The sequence below is a fragment of the Dermacentor albipictus genome, chromosome 7, assembly GCF_038994185.2.
Source record: "Dermacentor albipictus isolate Rhodes 1998 colony chromosome 7, USDA_Dalb.pri_finalv2, whole genome shotgun sequence".
Taxonomy (NCBI): domain Eukaryota; kingdom Metazoa; phylum Arthropoda; class Arachnida; order Ixodida; family Ixodidae; genus Dermacentor; species Dermacentor albipictus.
In genome coordinates, this window is record NC_091827.1 from 114,735,167 (window position 1) to 114,741,097 (window position 5,931).

Below are 5,931 nucleotides of genomic sequence, written 5' to 3' on the forward strand. Positions count from 1 at the left end.
CTCCCCTTTTGGGCAGGTTGGCATTGATATTCTGGACCCTTTTCCGCGATACTCCTCAGGTAACCGCTGGATAGTCGTGTGGTCGACTACCATACTACGAGACGGCAGCCACACCCCGCGCCACTGCTGCCGAGGGCTCTCTTGCATCACTTCATCATACTCCGGCAAGGGCCGCCTCAAGTGATAATCAGTGACCGTGGGCGCCAGTTGCGGAAGAACTACTACTCTTGTGCGCTTCTACCTTCCGACATTCGACGCCATACCATAACCAAACAAATGGATTTACAGAGCGTGCCAACCGAACGCTTACTAACATGCTTACAATGTAGTCGCGTCGGATCACAGGAACTGGGATGAGATTCTACCGTTTATGACGTACGTTTTCAGCACTGCGAGGCACAGGATGACTTGCTACAGCCCATTGTTTCCTCTGTATGCCCGCCCGCCTCGTTGTACTCTAGACACCTTCCACCCTTGGTCGACTACTGACGATGTTTATAGAGCCGAGACAATGTCGTGTCCAAGAGGCTACTTTCGCAGGATACATCAAAGACAAGATACGAGAGCTGCCACCGTTACCTGTGCCGGTCGTGACTTGCGCTGGTCGTGGAGCCCAGCACGAAAGCGCGGTCTGTGTACAAGGCTTGTGGCACAGTATCATGGCCCTTTTGTGATAGTTGACCGCCTCAACGCGGTGAAGTATATACCATAGCGCGCCTTACCGTCGGTGGCCGGTGTTCTACCCGGACTAAAGCAACGCATGTCGAGAGGCTCAAGTCAGGCACCCAGCGCACTGACTCGCCCAGCGGGCTTAGTCTGCGCGAGGAGCAATGTAACGGCATGTCTCTAGACGCGAAGAGAGGAAGGAGCATGACCTTGTTTTTGGTCCGGCGGCCTCGCCCCAGCCAGTGCTTGTGTGCCGATACTTCTAAATAAACGCATCCCGCCTTGTAACCATATCTATATTAGTAGCTGCACACCAAACCTGTGGAACAAAATGAAGGCGAATTTTCGCGAATTTACATGCAGCATGAAGCATAGCAGAATGCTATGGTTTAAGCCGAGTTGCGATGTTAATAATTTAGAGAAAGCTTTTGACCTATCTTGTCACAAAAGATCTTGGGACATATTGAAATGGCACCTGTGATATTTAGCGAGTAAAATGACTTATAACAATTGTTGAACCAAGTTGGTTGTAAACTGCCAACTAACAGAAAAATCGAGATATGTGCGTCTGTAAGGCTAAGCTTCGCGCTTTTGCTGTTATTATTTGCGTTGTACCTGAAACTTCTTGGCGTTTCAATAGCTAACAATTCAATATTCAAAGTTTTAGTTAGGAGCATGTGAGGTTAAGATTCTAATTTATCCTGATGATATTGTCATCTTTTGCAGTGATCAGGTTAGCACCAGTCATGCTATGAACTTAGCGCCAAGGTTTTCCGCTGTTACTGGTTGTATTGTAAACTTGGCTAAATGTGCAGGCCTGTGGCAAGGGATTTGGACAATGTCTCAAGCAGTTTACGAAAGAGTGAAGTGGTTAAGTAAGCCTGGCAAATACCTCAGCATCCCACTAAATATCTATGACAAAACTGATGATCCATGGCGTGTAAAAACCAGAAGCTATCTGCGCAGACGCAGAAATGGCGCGGGCGCAATTTGTCATTATTTTTACACAGGGCAATATGTGACGCCTTTTAATGTTTCGCTTTTGTAGTATTTGTTGCAGGTACTTCGTGCTCTAGGATCAATATTCAGAAGATTCAGTCTTATGGCAGTATACGTATGACAGTCCCAGTATGAACGAACCAGCCGCAACCTCTTCTTGCGATTAAAGAACGGAGGTATAACTCTGTCCCATGAAACAAGTTATGGCAATAGTTTCGTTTCTACGCGGCCACCATGTGACGCATCTTTAAGAAACTTCGTTCAAAATTCATCATCATCACCATCATAATCATCATCATCATCATCAGCAGCAGCAGCAGCAGCAGCAGCAGCAGCAGCAGCAGCAGCAGCAGCAGCAGCAGCAGCAGCAGCAGCAGCCTATCTTATGTCCACTGCAGGACGAAGCCCTCTGCCTGCAATCTCCAATTACCCGTCCTACGCCAACCGATTCCAACTAGCACCCGCGAATTTTCTAATTTCATCCCACCACATAGTCTTCTTCTTTCCTCTACTGCTCTTCCCTTCTCTCGGTACCCAATCTATAGCCCTAATGGTCCAACTGTTATCTAACTTGTGCATTACATGACCTGCCCAGCGCCGTCTTTCTCTCTTAATGTCAATTAGAATATCGACCATGCCCGTTTGCTCTCTGATCCAAACGGCTATCTTTCTCTCTCAAGGTTATGCCTATCATTCTTCGTTCCATCGCTCTTTGTGCGGTCCTTAACTTGTTCTCAAGCTTCTTTTTCAGTCTCCAAGTCTCTGCCCCATTTGTCAGCACCGGTAAAATGCACTGATTATACACCTTCCTTTTCAATGATAATGGCAAGCTTCCAGTCAGGAGCGCGCCTCGTAATTTGTCCGCGTTTCGGACGACAGGAGGCAGGGAGACGACAACGAACGGACGATACAAGGCACGGGGCTTCTCGGTAAGCGCTGAAAACATTTTCCTTTGCATACTTTTAAACACAAGTTTTAAGCGCTGTTCAAATTCACCGAAAATATATCGTGTACCTAGGCACGTTCAAGGCCGCGTGCGTGCGTGAGATTCGGGAAACACGATGTTGGGACCACTGTGAATTGGCACTATGTCGTGCAACCTATGACGATCGGCCAAGCCCGCAGAGGGTGGATAAATCAACGGATCTCTTAGGCATGAAATATTTGCGAAAACGGCTTTGCAATACGCTACTGACATACCTTGCGCACACTTTCTAGTGACAACACTAGAAAATATAACGCGAACAAATTCCTAACAACTGCATAAGCCGCGATTCTGTTTTTATGAGCCTACATAAATAGAAGCTAGCTTACACAGGTCTTGTAAACGCATTCGGGGAACCTAAAACGTGAATAGATGTTGACACTCCATACCACTACAATGTTCAAGAAGTTATCCGCATTCAAAATTGCCTGGCATCAAACTTGCCAAACTTTCTTACTATAAATGGCGAATTTCGCTTTGATGTTACTGGCTTCCTGAGAGAAGCTCTTGCATCTTTTCGCTTCTTTAACGCCAGATTTAGTTTAGAGTATCTCACAAGTGTCCGTCGTAACTGTTTTATAAGATTAAACGTTTGAAAGTGTTTTGCTGCTACCTCTATATCGACCTATGCATGCTGGAGGCCAAGGAGAAGATGTTCCGAAGAGAGTTAAAAAAATACTCTATCAGCCGTAGTCAAAACGTTCTTCTTTAGTTACGCACTGGCACGTTGCCTGTAAAAACGTAGTCGGAACAGAGAGGTGAGTTTTTTTACCATGGAGCGCGAATTGCTTACTCTTTCAAAAACCAGAATCAGTTGAGCATATCTTTGTTGGTTGCTGGGCTGCGTTCCTTTTCTGGGATGTTAGAAATTCTTTGTGACTTAGACTACAGGGAATTCGCTTCTTAGCCATAGAACTGGAACACCTAAAACATCGCATGTTCTTTCTCCGTGGTCTTCACAGCATAAGGCGAAGTCGCATGGAAGTTAGAAATTGTGCTTTAGATGTTCCATCAATGCGGATTTATTTTATTGAACAAATGTGCAAATTGCGCGAAGTGTTTAAAAGGTAGTTCTACTACGATGAATTACTCAAGATTATGAACGTATCGTGTCAACTGAAGCCGTTTTAAACGTGTGGCAGAAACGTGATACTTATTACTGGAAGCTGCAAGACTAAACTTGAAGCTTAGTGTTGTATGTTCTTGCTGAGAAGTTGAATGCTTTATTAAAGACCCCCCCAAAATGTGCTCGTGGCCTAGTGGTTAGAGCATCGAGCTGTTGTGCTAGGGCCCTCTATGCGAATGCTGCAGTTGGACCATTTTATTTCTTTATTAGGAATATCACAGCAACCAGTGGTCCATTAGGGGACGTATCGGCCCACGTTTTAGGCTGTACGATCTCCGGGACCGGCCCACGTACGCGGTACGGCAAAGTAATGGTAACTCGCTAAGAACAACTTCGCCATTAAAAAAAGAAAGACAACACGTGGTATCTGCAGGCATACTGATTAGATCTGGACACGACCGGGCTACGTCAGGATTAGAGAGCAAACGCGTGTAGTTGATAGTATAGTTGCGAAAAAATGGCAGACGTTTGGCCGGTCAAATATAACCAGTGGTCCGTTAGCGTAACACGATGGGTGCTAAGCAGGGGTGCGTGAATAGCTGTTTTGAGACTGAATAGAATACGAATCGAATAGTGGTACAAACTCGAACACACGAGTCGAATGGAACATTGAATGTTTTTCACGTAGTTCTCGAACAAAACATCTGAGGACACTTAAGCATTTCTTAGGAGTTTTGAATGCGAAAGCATTACTGCCCAATTGAACGCTGCTGAGCGGTCCTTCGAGTATTGTGCTGCGAGTAACCTTTTTGATTTTAACTGCAGGAAATATCGAGTTTTGCTGTCAAATTGGTGCGGGTTATTTTTTGTACAGTTTCTACAGCAGCATGTTGGCCGTATATCGCAATCATTTGGACGATACTGGTGGGAAATCAAGGATGCCGCATGCCACCGATGTCCTGCGCGACGAGAGACCGAGCAGCTGCCTCCAGTGCTGACAGGCGCACGCAGCAGCTAAGCCAACACCCTCTAGAGAACTTAAGAGGAAGCTTTAGCTCGGGTGCTCCTATCTAAATACATGTAAAAGGAGAATTCGTTTTTCTCGGCAACCACTGCACAAAATTTGACTGGGTTTGCTGCATTTAAAAGAAAAACTTAGAATCTAGTGACTGTTCGTTTCGAATTTTCGAGTTAGGTCGTTAATTTTTTATAAAAAATTGACAAAAATTGCCAATTTTCAGAAAACGAAACTATCAAGTTTACAACGCTGTAACTCAACAAGAAAAAATGATATCGCAATTCTGTGAATTGTATCTGACAGCAATCTAAAGCGGACAAAATTGATATGTTACACATGAACCTCAAAAATGTATTAATATGTAATTACAACTTTTGCAGAACCCTCGTAAACAATGTAACAAATTCACGTAAGATGTAAAATGACATATAATAATTGTCCGCTTTGAATGATCTAACGGATTCCGTTTACAGAACCGCGATATCTGTTCTTGATGCAGAGCTATTAGTTTGTAAACTTCATGCTTCTATTTTTTTTCAAACTCCTGAATTTTTGAAAATCTTTCTAACAAAATTCAAGCCCTAAATCAAAATTCTGCTTCCAACAGTCACTAGAATTCATCTTACTTTCTCAAATGCAACAAATTTCATCAAAATCGGTCCAGGAGTTATCTCAGAAAAACGTTTTTGCGCTTTTACATGTATTTGAATAGGCCGCGTCGAAGTTGGGCCCGAGCTAAAGCTTCCTCTTAAGGCCTTCTGGCTGACCCTCTCCCCTTGAGCTACGTCACGCACAAGAGGCCAACATAGAAGTTCCGTGCAGTGTGCTACGAAGCTACGAGCGGCGCACCAGTTTTGAAAAAGAAGCGCGGAAGATATACAATGGTTAACTCCGGCTATTCATAGAAGACCGAGGGGACGAAAGCGGCGACAACTATTCAATTAGTTCCAGGAGCCCTGCCACTCCTTGAATAGCTTCGGGGTTAAACAAGTCTTGGCATGCTCGGCCATGCTATCGCATGATTCCGAACGCACATTTTTTCTAGACGTGACCAGTGCATGTAGTCTCAACACTTGTGCTGTCCTAGCGATTGTGTGTACCGCGAGTCTTCATTGCTCCGGAATGTGGAGTGCCATGCCAAGATATGCCTAATAAGTGCTGCGTGTCCAATTGCCGGAGCAATTACATGTACAAATC